The sequence below is a fragment of the Rhipicephalus sanguineus genome, chromosome 4 (genome assembly GCF_013339695.2).
Source record: "Rhipicephalus sanguineus isolate Rsan-2018 chromosome 4, BIME_Rsan_1.4, whole genome shotgun sequence".
NCBI classification, from domain to species: domain Eukaryota; kingdom Metazoa; phylum Arthropoda; class Arachnida; order Ixodida; family Ixodidae; genus Rhipicephalus; species Rhipicephalus sanguineus.
In genome coordinates this window covers 103,291,495-103,308,705 of record NC_051179.1, presented here as the reverse complement: position 1 = coordinate 103,308,705, position 17,211 = coordinate 103,291,495, and the positions used below count along the sequence as shown (strand labels likewise).

The window sequence follows — 17,211 nt, the reverse complement described above, 5'->3', positions numbered from 1 at the left end:
TACGGTTGAAAACACCCCCAAAAATTTTCTGAGCGCTAAAACAACCCTCGGCCTCTCCTCTCGGCATTTTTCAGCCCATTATGTTTACACACCGCGCCGCTTTTTCTGCAGTACGAAGTTCACAGCGTCTTGTTCTGCAATACAATGCACAAAGGCTGCTTTATCTATACATTCGGACAATATACAAACCGACGCCAGATTACATTTCTTTTCAGAAAGCGTGGAAACAAGTCAGGATTGCCATTGCGACCGAGAACTGAAGCCTCCGGTGAGTATCAATAACGCGTAAAGTATAAACCTGCTGCGTTTTATTAAGTCATAGAAAAACGTACACCCATCAGTGAAACTTTGCCGAAATCCGCTCTTTATTAAGGTGAAAGCCTTATATGCACAGGAATTAAGAAGTTTCCGCGATTTGACGAGACCTAACGACACCTCACGAGAGCGGCGTTGCCGTCAACACTAATGATGCGAAAAAAAACTAAGTCTTAACAGTCGGTCAAAAGCCACGTAATACTCAAGTAATGTCTGTACGCAGTCGGCCTACCAAAAGTCACATAATCTAAGTACAACTTCACGCCATCATTAAGTCGCAGATAACCAAAATTTGTTACTTCTTCGTGACGTCAATATGATGCAGTGGTGACGTCATAACATGCCGTCACGTGATGACGTCATCACCCAACAACGTCGCTTGCTCAAAGTCGGGCCGATCACGGAGGTTGTGCTAAACCATGTGCGGTGCCGAAAACTTGCAATGCCTGAGATCCCGGAGGCTGTGCAAAACCACGCTAGCTCCGGCAAGCTTTCATGGCGGGAGGGAGGGATGTCAATGTAGTAGAGTCAGATGAAAAAGAAAGAAAAAAAGAATGTGGATTTCGCATTCGAATCATCTTCGGCGAATGCATAAGGGACCCTGCGAGTTTTCCCGACAGCATTTTGCGTCAGACAATTTGTAGTGTGGTTATGAAGTGAAATCTCTCACAAACTAAGGAAGCTTAACGAGCTGGGCCGGTTGGCTCATGCCTCAATGCAAGAAAAAAATCAGAGAAAGTACAAGACAAGCACGAAGGAGGAGGCCCGCTCACTCCCACACTGGAGACGGTGTTTCTGTGAGTGTGCCTTCTTCTTTGTCATTCTCTTTCATTTTCGCTGACTTTTTCTTGCATCTAAACAAACGAGAAAGCTTTTGCACTGATAGACATGCGCCTTGGATCTTAATAAGGCCAGGTTTTTAATGGAAATATTCCGACGCAGGCTTATTAAAATCACTACTATGGTATATATATATATATATATATATATATATATATATATATATATATATATATATAATATACCATAGTAGTGATTTTAATAAGCCTGCGTCGGAATATTTCCATTAAAAACCTGGCCTTATTAAGATCCAAGGCGCATGTCTATCAGTGCAAAGCTTTCTCGTTTGTTTAGATGCAAGAAAAAGTCAGCGAAAATGAAAGAGAATGACAAGAAGAAGATATATATATATATATATATATATATATATATATATATATATATATATCGCAAAGTTACATTACACAAATAAGAAACCAGAGCAGTTCATTTTGAAGTGAATTTTATGCAGAAGTGTCGTATATAGATGCCGAGATTCTACACTCTTAAGAAGAAAGAGAGTCAAAAGCTGGGCGCTCTATTTGGGAGAGTATATCCTTGTCCCATATTTAACTCTCTCTTCCAGAGTAAATCACCTCTTCTTGAGGCAGAGTATAGAAATGCCCGCAGAAAGGATTATAGTACTCCACCTCAACAGAGCAACATAACTCTTGCCGAAGCAGAGTAGCTGGACCCCTCCGAAAGGAGTGGCAGTACACCTCAAGAAAGAAATAGCAGAGCTCGGGACAACGTTGGGCCTTAAAATTGCTTTGGACAATTTATTCATGCGTAGATCGTAATGATGACATAATAAAGAGCACTACGACAAAAAAAGACGTTAGGAAAAAGAGTGATACCGAGCAAGGTTCGCACCAGTGACCTCTTCACGCACCTCAGACTGTGAGTCCGACACGCTATCGCAACGCCACACTGGAAGACGAGGAACGCGGTCTTTTTCTTTCATGTTGTCAGTGATCACGTCAGTGATCTGTCATTCTTTTCTTGTTTAGAAACGCCGGTTTGAGTGTCTCCGTACACGCGACAACCACACAGAAGGTAGTTCATTTGTTTGTTCTGTGCTTTCCGGTATCAGAAAGTCAATGTGGCACGTTTCTGAGTGAACAAGATTAGCGTAACAGCAGATATGTGCGGCATCCGCATTGACTGGTTAAGCAGTTAGTTATTTGTGTGTAGGAAATTATTTATTATTATTTCTGTGTAGTTTATTTCTGTGTAGGAAAAAACTTCTGCACTGCACACTGAACAGTTGAGTTTTCATCACCTCCTTGAACATGTCTTCGGTCATCATTGTTCACGTTCCGTGACTACAGCCCTAATAGCGCACTCTATAGCTGTACGGACCGTTTAGCTTAGGGCAGTGTACTCCAGTGCGCGACGCTCGTAGCGAAAAACGTGGATATTGAAATACGACGAATTTCATCACCGTTCGAATGTAGTTTCGATCGTGACCGACTCCATGAGGTGATATTCGATGTTTAACTACACAAATCTAAAGCTAAAAACGCTGATAATAGGCCTTATCCCAGTGCCTTCCAGTACACTGAAAAACACTGGAAGGCGCTGGAAACGCTGCTTTTTTTATTAGTCGTCTCTAGCGCAACGACGAATACAGTTCTCTCTACTGTATATACGTGTGCTTAATAATGAGTGCTCATTGCTCGCCGCATACTGGCACATCGATATGTATATGAGGAGCGAGAGTAAAACTGCGTTGTACTCTCTCATGCCACAAGAGTATATGGACATTCCACTCTGTCTGAGAAAGGTGGAGTATCAGCACATTTCACTCTCTCCTTTCGTACAGAGTGAACGTGCATTGCACTCTATCGGATGTTTTGCGAGAGTGAAACAACGCTCTGAAGAGTAACTCGGCTTTTTATAGGGGTTTGCGAATAGTGAAATTTAAAGGGACACTAAAGAGATACAATTAATCGGCCTAGATCGATAAATTGTGCTCTGATAACTCTAATATCGTTAATTTTGCCATCATAGGTCGGCGGAATTGTTGAGTGCTGTGTCTACAAACACTTACACCTGGCCCGCCTGCGAAACCAAGCAGCCCTGACGTAAGCGGATGAAGGAAGGTACTGTAAAATCGGTCTGCTTATTGACGATTTAAAAACCAAAGTTACATTCAGCGACACTCCTTTATACCAGGCCTCCCAAACTAATCTAACTCTTCTCAAGTGTGCATGTACTAGTGCACAAAATGTTTTTATCACCTCCTGGGACTCCGCACCATCTCTTCCTCTTTCTCTGGTGAGCCGGCCAAATACCGACTTAGCTAGCATCGGTGTGCACATCCGTGGTCCAATCATCAATGAAGTTACATAAACGTTCCTGAGATCCCACGCATTATGGGAGTCAATTCCAGGGGAAGCAGTCAACAAGTATCCTACGCCACAGACAGACAGACAGACAGACAGACAGACAGACAGACAGACAGACAGACAGACAGACAGACAGACAGACAGACAGACAGACAGACAGACAGACAGACAACGAACTTTATTGGATCCTGAGGAGTTACGACCCCCTAACGGGAGGCCGTTGTAAACGCTATCTTTCGTATTTCTTTGAGCAAACGGTACGAGGTGGATCGACGTATCTGTGGGATTTGGCTAGCTGTGTCTATATAGTGGACTTACTAGGCACGTCGACTACATTGGCGCCTAAAAGGTGTCTTGTGGTCCGACGAAACGTCAGCACCCGCGTTAGCTCATAGATGTTAGTTTTCCGAAAGCTAAGTGCATGCTACAGTGCGGTGATGTGCACATCATAAATAGCGGTCATCTGAGTATCGCTCCTGTGTCGAGAGACTTTCGGCTATAGCATGGTGAGTCGTTAAAATGCGTTATTCTTGTTCATTATATTGTTGTAAATGCGGAAATGCATGCGCAAGTGATGTCCTAAAATGACGCCTGCACAGGATGTTTTACTGATGTACTTTCAAGCACTGGCGCGATTTTGTGGCAGAATACTTGGCTGCCCCCTGAATGTCTGGATTCGATTCCGGCTCGAAAAGTAATTGCATTTCTTCCTTGCGATTATCGGGATTTCTCCCTCACCGGCAACACCGCCGGCACTGGCAACGGAACGCGCCCGGTATAGTCTATATTTTTTTTTTACAGTTAGCTGTCTGCGTCGATAACAAGACACCCACATTCCCGCTTTGTCATGAAAGACCACACATCGTATCTTCGAAAAAATACTGATTGAGCAAATCTTGTCGCTTATTCAAATGTCGTATTCACGATCTTTCTGAGAACGAGAAGTATTTCATTATCACCCCTTGAAAATTATTTCGAGCTCTCAAATTCTGGATTCTGTGCTTTCGGGTTTTTCAGTGCCACAATTAACCGCTCATCGATATGAAACTCATATTGCTGATTGCTATTGCGGTTGCACATTCCTTGATCTGTGCGTTTACAACAGAAGTCCGTGTGCCAGTGCTTCTAACAGATCAAGGTAAGCCAATTGCTTGAGCTGTGGTACCACCATTCAGCAGCACCCAAACACACACACGTGTGCTTGTGTGGGTGCTGACTGGTGCATACACCCTTATGCAACTTGCTATCCGTGCAAAATTTTCGATGTTGTCATGCCAGCATCGACAGCTTCATGCGTTCCGGCTGTCTGACAGTCTGTCGGTGAGGTTCCAAACAAAGGGCTATGGCTGTGCAAGACTGCGGACGGCTAACAACTTGACAGAACCTTTCCTCTTTGTTGATGGCATAACCGAGCTCACACATACATTGTGCGGAGCTACCGGCCTTCGTCACGCAGACGCGAGCCTTTTCTTGAGAGAGCATTTTAAATGGACACTCTTGGTGGGTTTAAAAAAGAGGAACGTCGCTACGTGAACTACACCTAGTGCACGTTGTTCCCAGAATACTGTAGTTAGCCACTACTAATTTTATCGCTAATGACGTTTAGTTAATTACTCCTAAATATGTTTCTAACTCGACAAGTACTCACCTAATCAATAAAGTATCAATGAGGCATATGTAGAGAGACCCAAATAACCTTGAACTGCTCTGTTTTCAACAGCTTACTATTTTTCACGCAAAGTGCTCATTTTTTCCGCCTGATAAAGACAGCATAAGAAATATCAAAAGTAACACGTGACTACTATCCCACCCAGAAAAGGTGGGAGCGTAGTCTTGACTTGCTAGCTCACAGTGATCCCGTTTGACGGCGCTGCGTCCTGATGGGCGCTGCAGTCTAGTCACTTGTCATTTTGATTTTACGGGCTCTCTTTATTAGCCAGAAAAGCGAACACGCAATTAGTACGCTTGTTAAAAATAGCGCTGTTAGATGTCGTTCGAACATGCCTACATATGCCTCATTGACATTTTAATGATTAGGGGTGCTATGCAGGATGGCCCGAGTTTGGCAAAACTCGGGATCTTTCCGAGCTCTGGTTGCACCTTCTTTTGAACGAGCTAACAGTACGAGAAGGTGAAATCCATCCCTCAACGCGCGCTCCGTTCCATTGGTTACGATGGAAGGCGGCGTCACGTCAAGGGTGGTCGAGAAGGTTGGGTGGTGTCGTCAAACTAGAGGCACCTTCTTTCATTTGTTTGTCGTTCCACTGAGTGCAGAAGTGCACCCATGCAAGAAAAGTGGCAGAAAGCTCTACTAACCATATTTTTTATGTGTGCGCGCGGGCCGTTTCAATTCATTTTCAAACGTTTAATGTCTGCACTAAATATCCTTTAGACTAATCAGCACCGTGGCCTCTCAGATTAGTTCCGACCGAGCTCCTTACAACACCGCGGCTGGAGCTAATCGCTGAGGCCACGTGTATAGTGACCATGGTCGGCCTGTACATCCTAGCGCGTCGCTCGGCCGGCGCGCGCCCTCTTCGTTCTCTTTTTCAGCGTCTGTTTGCTCCTAACTTCCAGACCCTAATTATGCGCAGGGTCTCTTGTATGGTCATCTGTCCCGTGCCTAACTCCGGGACTCTCCTCGCAGCTCACTTTAAAGTACAAAGAGCCCTACCGCGTCTTGCAGCAAACCTCTCCAGGTAATTTTCTTACCGAGCCAGTTACTCGATCGGATGACATGCGCCGCCGTGGATGTGACATCTTGCACGGTTCCCGTCTTAGGCAATATCATAATCATCTGCCTCAAACACCTTAGGTCGCCAGGATGGCTCTTTTTCAACGGGGGCAACCTTGAAGAAGATGCGTCTCCATCCAGCAGCATCGCCAACGCTCGGCTCGCTCGGCTCGTGCTTCGGATCGCAGCTTTCTCGCTGAACGGTGCCTGACACTGTCTCACCGCTGATAAGCGCAACGTCCTTGAACCACTAATAAACCCCTTCACAAGAGGAACGTCTTGCCAGCCCGAGCCAACTACCTTGTCATTGTGCCTGCGGCACTACAACCAGAAGTTCTGCATGCCCTGCACGACGACCCGACACCTGGCTACCTTGGTTTTTCCCGCAAACTCGCGACGATACAAGAAAAATATAACTGGCCACGCCTTGCTACCGACTTCGCTCGCTGCGTGAGGACATGCCGGGACTTTCAGCGACACAAGACACCACCGACAAGGCCAGCGGGATTTCTTCAGCCAGTCCATCCACTCCGGATGGACTTGCTGGGGCAATTTCCCCAATGATGGGGAGCAAATTTTGTAGCGTCTGTGTTGTTGCCTCCACAATGCATGCCGTGTTGCCTGTGTTGTTGCCTCCACAATGCATGCCGCTCTTGTGTGCCCATTAATATCTTTAGCAGGCCAGACGTCCTCGTATATTGCAGGTCTCGCACTATCGGCACTATCGGCAGATCCAGATGAACCTGCTGGGGCCATTTCCGACGTTGACGTGCGACAATAATTAGATCGTCGTAGTCACGGACTACCTCACACGCTACACCGAAGCCGGGGCTCTGCTAAAGGAAGTGCCGCCGAGGTAGCGAAGTTCTTCGTCGAGAACATCTTACTGCGCCACGGCGCCCCTGAAGTCAATATCATTGACAGGGATGCGAATTTCACGGCAGGTCTAACGCAAGCGATCTTGAAATTAAGCCAGACAACTGCCGCCGGACGACAGCCTACCACTCACAGACCAATGGCCTCACCGAACGTCTAAATATGACCGTCGCTGACATGCTGGCCATGTACTTTCGCGCTCAATATGACTTGCAACACGGGAGCGCGTGGCCTCACGAGTTCAAAGATTGCGCATGGCTTCAATTTGTTCTCATTTCACCAAATAAATAATATTTTTTTAATTGGGATCATCCACAAGTGAGAGAACAGCGTTTAGTTATGGAAATAATGGCTAGTGGAAGCCATGAACAGCCTTTGAACTCCAGAGGCCACGCGCTCCCGTGTTGCAAGTCATATTGAGCGTGACTGTAAGTCGACGTCGAACACAAGACGTGGGATGCCATCCTTCCGTACATGACTTCCGCATACAATATACGGCCGTACAAGAAACAACGCAGATGACGCCTGTGGGAATCGAGCGCGCCCTCTTCACTTTGGCGCCTCGTTGCCCATCTAGCGCGTGTGCTGGCCCCGTGCGGCTCGAGCGCCGGGAACTGCCGTTAATCGGCGACGTGGCTACCATGGCTACGCCGCCAGGCCTTTTTGCTCGGTGCGAGCCATGCGTTGGTCTTACCCGCACGAGCCACGCGTCCGAATATGCTGTTATAAACTGTTTGAACCACCCGCGGGAATGTCACGCGCATCGAAGGACTTTCGGTAACGAAGACGAAGAAGTTAACGTGAGTGAAATAGAACACGCTTTGAAACATGGATGCTGAGTTTCGTGTCTCTTTTTCTCTGGCGCCTTTAGACGCCGAAGCGCGGTTTCTCCACACATGCCTGAACAATGCTCACGCCACCAAGCTAGCTGACGTCACTACACAACGCCTGTCCTCATTGACCGCCAGTGACAACCCCCTTCCCCCTTGAGCTCGCTTCTGTCTGGCGCTGGCTTGCCCGCGGGAGATGCTCGCACGCCTGCAACGAGGCGGTCACGCGCTGCCATTGCAGGCGACTTCTCGTTCGCGCGCTTCGGTGGTTCCCCCCTTTGTGTGGTAACCGTAGCGTCGCAGGCAAGATCGGTCTTGCGGAGTTACCCTGACGGCCCGCAACCCCGTGATTGTCGCACTGTGCTGCATCTTGGGTTAATAAACCCGTTTTTGTTGACAACCCGCCTCGAGTGCCTTTTCTGCGCCGTGCCGGAGCGACGAACCCGGCCGTAGCGTCTTTCTTCGCTGCAGCAGTGGAGAACGTCGCGTCCCTTCTTGGTCGCCTGGTAGGGTAAGCGTCCCGCAAACTTATCTCCACACGCCATAAAAGTTGGTCTGCGGAAGGAGCGCGGTAACGACGCTCGACGTCATGCTACTCAACATCCCCGGCGAATAAAACCTCGACGTCACTGTCTACCTCTAGCGCCGAAGATGCCAGACAACTCGCCATTCTGTATATTCAGACCCAGCAAAAGATCGGCAGTCGTCGTTACAACCTTCGACGACGCCACCTAGAATACCAGGCCGGCGACCGTGTCGGAGTCTGGACGTCGATACGCCGGCGTGGACTCGGTGAAAAACTTCTTCGGCGATACTTCGGTTCATGAAAGGTGCTTCGACGTCTCGGCGCTCTAGATTATGAGGTTATTCCGGACGGCATTACAAACAGTCAGCGGCGCAGCGCACGACCTAAAGTCGTTCATGTCGTACGCCTTAAGCCATTCTATGCGCGTTAAGGAACCTAAGGGCTCTAGTTCTTGCTTCCTTTATTATTGTTCTTCTGTATTGCGTGCATGTCTTAAATTCCATGTTCTGTTTTAAGCATCGGGGCGATGCTTTTCCAGAATGGGGTGTTGTCACGCGTGTTGATCGCTTTGTTTTGATGTGTTCGGGTTTCACCCGCAAGGACTGCTAGCAACGCTCGGCGCATACCGCGCCGCAATGTCTCAGAAGCTTCACGATTGTTTCAGATTATTCTCTTAAGATTACGCGCAGGACACGAATAGTCGAGTTTATTCTAGAACTTGCGCGTGCATCAGCGATATGGCTCGAATGTTCGATGCCGCATGTATAAATGCCGACACACCTCACCATAGGTGAGATCACCCACGGCCGACGCTCTGTTCGCCGCTATCAGTGCTCAGCGTGAATCCCTTGCACCTTAACTTTCCGTTTTCCAGGCACAAGTTAGCCGAAATAAACAGTTGCGTATTTTCGAGTCTTGCTACAGCCTGCTTCACCGTCACAAACGCGTGGCATCTGAAAACTTTATTGGGGCCTTTATTTCATACTGGCGCCAAGGATCTGTATAGGTATACAAGACGCGCCTTTGTGTAAGTTGGCGGTGGTTTCTTCGCCCGCGTCAGCCAGTTCGTGCGCGTGACGGTGCAAGTTGTAGCGAGCGCAGGCCAAGAAACCACTGCCAACTTATCGGCCTACCGCTGCAACGGAGTCTGCGAGTCTCGGCCGCCGCTGATTCCGTTCGTTCAAACCACGGCTGAAAGCAGCACGATCGCGGCGCGCGAATGCGGTAGTCATGTGTTATTTCTTTTTTGTTTTTCGCGGGCTTTCTTTGCCGATTGGAAAAAATGGTACACGTGAGACTTTCTTCCTGGCACAGGCAGGCCCGTAGCCAGGCATCTTTCGGGGGGGGGGGGGGGGGGTTACTTGCTGAAAACCTCGACAATGTAAGAGAAACACCTATTTTTATTCTTTTGTTTTGGTAAAACACCCACCTCCATCAAAATTTTCTTGGGGGGGGGGGGGGGCCTAGGGGCCCGAACCCCCCCTCCCTCCAAACCCCCGAAATGACGCTGGATCCGTAGATCTGGGGGTAAGGTCTACGGATCCAGCGGATCCGTAGACCTGACCCCGGTTCACTGTAAGACTTTACACCAGGACCGTAGCCAGGGGGGGGGGTTCCGGGGCCTGCCCCCCCCCCCGAAATTTTTATGAGTCATGGTGTTTTACCAAAAATAAATAATGAATATAGGCGTTTTTCTCAAATAGTCAAGGCTTTCAGCAAGTGCCCCTCCCCCCCCCCCCCCCCCCCCCCGAAAACAATTCCTGGCTACGGGCCTGCTTTACACATAAAACAAATTTCCGTGTGCGTTTTTATACTTCGAATGTTATGCCTAAGCGCAGCCTCACGAAATAAGAAAAGACATGGTAAACGAGATAAATAGGGGTCACAGTATTTTTAATCATTCTTTTATATTTACAGGTCAGTGCCGATATCGCGATTTAACAATTACTCCTAATGAATCGGTGAGATCCGAGTGGCCCTGCGAACGGGTAACCTGTAGTGGAGTTGCGGGCAATTATTCTGGAAATGTGTTCATTGCAGGGTAAGCAATAGAATGTTATTCATACTTAACCATATGTACATAACGAACGCAGTGTCTATCAATGCCATTTTTTAAATGCGAAGCATTTCTTAGCGAACTTCTGCGACTTTGAGCGTATCTATCTATCTAGCCGCCTACGACTTTGTGCTCTCCTGCTCGCTTGGTTAATCGAATGTACACCAAAGTTGGTATGGCGTAACATGACTGTATGATGAACATAAATGACAAGTCATAACATGAAAATCATGACACGCATGTCATGTACAGCATGACTTACGTGCCACGCTCATGGTGCGCTGGCGGCCGTTTCGCTGGCTTGATCTACCCCGAAATTGGTATTGCGTGACGTGACTGTGTGACGAACATAAATAACACACGAGATAACATGAAAATCATGACACGCATGTCATGTACAGCATGACTTACGTGCCACGCTCATGATGCATTGGCGGCCGTTTCGCTAGCTTTATATACACCAAAATTGGTATCTTGTGACGTGACTGTGTAACGAGCATAAATAACACGAGTTAACATGAAAATCATGACACGCATGTCATGTACAGCATGACTTACGTGCCACGCTCATTGGGCGCTGGCAGCCGTTTCGCTAGCTTGATCTACCCCGAAATTGGTATTGCGCGACGTGACTGTGTGACGAACATAAAAACACCAGTTGACATGAAAATCATGACACGCATGTCATGTACAGCATGACTTACGTGCCACGCTCATGGGGCGCTGGCGGCCGTTTCGCTAGCTTGATATACACCAAAATTGGTATCTTGCGCCGTGACTGTGTGACGAACATAAATAACACGAGTCAACATGAAAATCATGACACGCATGTCATGTACAGCATGACACGTGCCACGCTCATGGTGCACTGGCGGCCGTTTCGCTAGCTTTATATACACCGAAATTGGTATCTTGCGACGTGGCTGTGTGACGAACATAAATAACACGAGTTAACATGAAAATCATGACACGCATGTCATGTAGAGCATGACACGTGCCACGCTCATGGTGCACTGGCGGCCGTTTCGCTAGCTTTATATACACCGAAATTGGTATCTTGCGACGTGGCTGTGTGACGAACATAAATAACACGAGTTAACATGAAAGTCATGGCACACATGTCATGTACAGCATGACTTACGTGCCAGGCTCATGGTGCGCTGGCGGCCGTTTCGCTAGCTTGATCTACCCCGTAGTTGGTATTGCGCGACGTTACTGTGTGACGAACATAAATAATAGGAGTTAACATAAAAACCATGACACGCATTTTGCTAAACGACATACAAGACGATGTATGCAGCTCTTTGCTGGCTGCTTCGCATTACATCGATTCCCACAATGCGTGGGATCTGCCGGCTTTTGTATTATTAAACAATTCCGCCGATTCCTTCTGATATTATAGGAGGGAAGGCACAGAAAGAAAACTATTTGGTTACGCAATAACATACCTGGTCGACGTTATGGTTAAACAAAGAATCCATCGGAGAGGTTATCAGTGAAAACAACTGCAAACGATATAAGCTATACATCTGTAAAAAGGTATAGAATCGGGATTTATATATCACTTTTAGAAGAAGGCAATATTAAAACAATTTTGATAACTTCGTCAAAGAACATGCGACCTAAAAGAATTATAAAAGACAAAAGCTGTATATTAGTAACATGACATAGGATCAGCGCTTAGCGATTTGAATTGTCTACAATGACATTAGCTCTACTTGTAAAGTAGCCATTCGTTTTCAATCACACTTGTAAGCTTGCTTAAGGACGATTCGTTAGTTACAGTGGGTTTCCATGACTTCCACTTCAACGGTTAGAGGGGTGAATGAATATTTAAAGCAATTAGTGTGGGAAGAGTATTCGGTAAGTGTATGAAGTGCTTATGACGTGTTAGTCTGCCATATGGATAACATACGTTTTGAGGTATCAGTATTTATACTTTAATAATATGATAATGGTGCCTATTAAGATATTACGAGTGATTTAGTACCTACATTGTTAAAGATGTCTATCTTTTACTTTTAGAGCCTCCGATCATCACAAGAAAATGGGTATCTGGAATTGCATTCAAGCAGCGTTATCTTTATCAGTCTTTTGTATTCTGCTCGAATACTTTTCGAGCAGCGCTTCTAAATTGACCTCAAGTGTATTTTTGAGCTATCTTGCAAGAGGTTCGTTTGCATCTACTGTACTGCACAGAGATGCGCTAACGGTTGCTTACCTCTGGTTAATGGGTACATCGCAATATGAACTTGGCTACATTGTTCGACTGCCCCCGAACACAGGCGGTTTGGATTTTCTGAGCCAGGGAAAAGGCGATCGTCAGACTTTAGCCCTTGCTGTGTCTTTGAACTTCTATGGCCCGTCGGGGGAGTCAACGCAACTCTTTCACCTCAGCTTCGCGCAGACGACAGTGACACCCCTGGCCAACCCAACCAGATCAAATCTATAGTTGCCCTTTCCCGTCTCTCCCTCTTATTGTGCCTTCGTTCTTCGTTCTGGCTTTCACTTTCACTTTTTTTTTCTCTTTTCTACTCCATTTTATAGTGGCACATGCTCTACTGTGTACGCTGAACATGCAAGGGAAATAGTGCTGTTTTTTTTCTCGATGTAGGTGTCCTCCACCAGAAAACGCAAGCGGAGGCCCGCAACACAAATGGCCTGGATGTTGCAGCAGACAGCAAAATATGTTATAATAAACTGACTAGTAGCAGCTAGTTGGACATACATCGCCTCCACTTGATTATATTGTCAAGTTTTCTGGCACGAAAACCGAGCTGGGACATGGAGATGGCACATGGAGATGGCACAGCTACCATTTGCTTGCTTTCGAGAAAAAAATCATACCAATCGTCAAAGAATAGTGATCATGTATTGTAGTGATGCTGTCGACTTATGTTGGCACAGTCAGTAAAATACTTACAGCGGATACCTAATCATATTATGCGATGAGAATACGAAAGCGTTTTTTTTTTTTTTAGATTGGTTGTATTAGAGAGCAGTGCTGCTAAGTGCTGTTGTCGGGTTGTATTATAATGAGTCAGGAAATGTGAGAGACCGCTTAATATTATAGCATGTTCGCTTCCTTTAGTCTAAAGTGTTTGTAAAGAACAATATCGATCCGCGAAAGAACCAGACCGACAGCCGTTCATCCTTCCAACTTCTTTTTCTGCAGTGCTCGCCTGTACGCGTTTATTCCTTTTTATTTTTCAACAGTGTTTGTCCCCTCTGCAACCGATGATCCCAGTGAAAACACGAGCAACAGTGTGATTATGATTGTTAACGCTGAAGCGTTAAAGAGCTCGTTTCCCAGAAATTTCGGTTTCGGCGTCGGTGTCGTCGGTGTCGTCGGTTGCGAGCGAAAAATTGGCGTTGTCCGTGACCAAAAACACGAAAACGATCGAAATAAAATCAATAGTATACGAGTAAGAATCGAACCCAGGACTTCTGTGTGACAAACAGTGCCACGCCATTGCTCGAAAAAAAAACACGGTATGAATATCATGTAATCGGAGGGGTCTCCTTAACGCATGTAATATTGCGTTGCAGAAGCGTAGAATTGCGTTAGGCGTGAAAACATGTGAATTGCGCGACGAGTGGGTGTTTTAAAGGCCCGCCCATTGCAAAGCGCTCAGACATATTTAATCATCATCTGCAAAATCATCAACAATGTGAGCAGCTGCATAGGTTAGCGTGTTGGCCTACGGACGCGTAGTGGGCCCTTCGCTGGTTCGCAAAAGGAAGAATTATGGTGTACTGGGCACTGCGCAACTGTACAGGATAGTTTGAAACGGCCAACGTCACGCGCACAGATGTTCATTTCCTGCGGCATGGTTGAGGCATCCACCGAAAACCGAAACTAGGCTAGGTATTGAGAATGCGATGCGAACAGGGTCAGATTATACGCTACCGCGTTCCACTCTTGAAGGCGAAGCTCAAGCGTCCTCCAAGTTTTTTAAATGCGAATGCATTTCTTAGTCGGGCTATGTAAGGCATCCGGCGTTGTCCGGCGCCGGCAGGTGTTATCTCTCCGCTCTCGCTCCCTCTCCCATAGCAACAGCTGCGGGCGCGCGCGCTTATCCTCACCCCTAGCAACCGGAGCATGTGGTGCGAGAGAGTGTAGGAGAGGGTAGGTGCAGTGCTTCGCCGCTCCTTCTCTCGCCGTTCGCTCTCTCTCCTCCCTGCGCCCCACTCTCCCGTCCGCTCGCGCCTCACTCTCGACCGTTCGCTGGCTGGGCGCCTCTCAAGAACATCCGGAAATGTGTGCTCGAGACGCCGCTGTGAAACGCCAACGGCGACCACAAGGCTGAGATTATGGCCGTCAGGTACAATGACAACACAAACAGGTGCTGATGAATGTGTAAATAAATGGTTACGGTACAAATCCTCGTCTCGTCATTAATTTACGCCATTAAAATTACTACGCCGTGTACTCTCGGCGCAAGAAATGCATTCGCATTTCCTCACGATTCCCTTCGGGGAGGTGGGGGCATTTTTTTACCGTGAACACTTTTGCGCACGTAACGCAGCGTTCCAATTGCTCCTTCGACGAGTCCCTCGAGGACGTAAATGTTTCGCACAATCATGTACGGATATACAATGCGTAACTCTAATTTGCCGAGCAGGTTCCCCTTGTCTGCCATTTCCAAACCCTCTCAAGTTTGGTGTCATTTGGGTCTAGAGGAAAAGATGCTGAGCATATTCACGTTCTTCGTCCCCTGATTTCTCTTCATCAAGAGAGCGCTACGTCCACGAGTCTTCTGTCGATACCGGCAAAATAGTTACTGCAGCTATGCATGCTGCTGCGACACCCCCGTCACAGAAGCTGAAAACATATTGATGCGGTGGACAATGACACGGTTCATTCGAGTCGGGTCCTTCCATTCCGCTGCAGGGACTCCCTCTCCGAATCCACGGCGGCAAGTCGCTGCAGATACCGAAGAGATGCAGCACATATTTTCTGGGTTGTTGCACCGGGGTATAAAGAGTGGCATTACTACCTCGGCAGCACATTTTTGGGGGCCACGCATTATGCCACCTTTCATTGTATGTTTTATGTTACCGGCCCATTGCACGTGTAGCTGCTTCCTTGCGCATGTCGCGCCAGAATGTTGAGAACATTCGAGATTATTTTAGGACCGTCTGTTATGCTTAAACGCGCAACCGGGAACAGGTGAGTTCATTCTCGAACTAACGCGGCACGAGCGATAAGGCTCGAATGTTCGATGCCGCATGTATAATTGCCGCGGTGCAGTTTTGTCGACCGCCGACGCTCTGTTCGCCGCTATCACAGTACAGTGTATATTGCTGTACTTTCCGTTTCCCGGCCACAAGTTCGGCCAAATAAAGAGTTTCATCTTGGACACGCGACTGCTGCCTTCGTGGACGTCACGACCCCGTGACAATATTTAAAACACCCCGGTGGGGATTATGGCTGCAGCGGGGGTGAGGTGCAAAAAGCTTGCAAATGCTTCAGAACCTGGAGGCAGCACAAAACCACGTTAGCGGCAGAAACCTTTAGGGGGAGGGGGTGCTGCGGAGGATCAGTGTATCGACTCAGAAGGAAAATAAGGCTTTCCCCTTCGAGTCCACTTAGGGCGAATGCACAGGGGGCCCTGTGAGTATTTCTGTAAACGGTATGGCGTCGCTGCCGGCTGCGATAAGGAACAGATGACATCGAATAGCAGCTCGGTGTGCAGTTACGCTCGGTGCACGCGCCAGCTGGACACCTCGGTGGTAGGGCCGTGGCTTACGATCAGTAAAGCTGTCTGTTCTCATTGGCCTCCGTGTTCTGGCTGATGGCTCTGTCCGGCCGCCAGCTCTGAGCCCACATTTGGTACCCAACGGGGTACTCAGAGTAAGGATGGATGCGGAGATGGCAGTGTTTGTGGAGGTGCTGAAGTGTCTTAGTGACCGCCGCTTACTGCAAGGCGAAAGGAATCCCGACCAACGGGCCAGGACCGACGGGGCAACGACGTACGCTAGCGCCTAGCGACGCCCAGAAAGTGGACGACGAGAATCACAATACTGCTGCTCCATGCCTGGTGAGACTGAGAAAATGCCGAGGAGGACGTCGAGGGCAATGCGCACGGCGCTGCCGACGCGAAGGATGTGACCTACGAAGCGGCGCCGGTGGACTACTCGGAGTGCGGAAGTGGATGAGGAAATCGTTCGGAAAGAGGCCGAAGACTCCCAGGACGGCGAAGAAGAGACCGGTGAATCTCAAAACAAGGAAGAGGAGGTCGGGGAGTCGAAGTGTGGTGATGAAGTGGCCGGGGACTCCTGGGATGACGAAAAGGAGGCCGTTGACGAGAATGAGTGTTATGTTCTGCCGCTCATATATCAACCGTGCAGAATAGACAACACGACACTCTACGTTATACAACTACTTTCTCGGCTCTCTCTCCACACGGTCTTTCACTGCGCTTATCTCTGGAATGTGAGCACTTTCCCCCGATCAGCTCGTCTCGGGAGCTGGCTGCGATTACATGACCTTTCTACTGCTTTCTAGAGCCAAGCTTGGGTTGAAGGTCGAGGCGCGGTGACGCGCGGTCCGAATGCGAGGGGAGCGATGATGGGGCAAACGCCTCTTGCTTCCCGTAACCGTTCGAGGGGCAGCGGCGACCTGTTTACCATTACTTTAACGACCGGCCCCACGGTTCCGGCTCGCTTAGTGTGGGGAGACGGCGTGAAGGCGCCAGGGC

The 17,211-nt window shown here is 48.0% G+C and overlaps 1 long non-coding RNA gene across 1 annotated transcript; it reads left to right on the top strand.

The window, feature by feature from the left end:
- Positions 1 to 216: 216 nt before the first annotated feature.
- LOC119388901 (uncharacterized) lies at positions 217 to 13,423 on the top strand. Its single transcript, XR_005182893.2, has 5 exons — positions 217 to 268; positions 3,148 to 3,239; positions 4,503 to 4,623; positions 10,369 to 10,492; positions 13,122 to 13,423. It is a non-coding gene; the product is annotated as an uncharacterized LOC119388901 (long non-coding RNA).
- Positions 13,424 to 17,211: the final 3,788 nt, after the last annotated feature.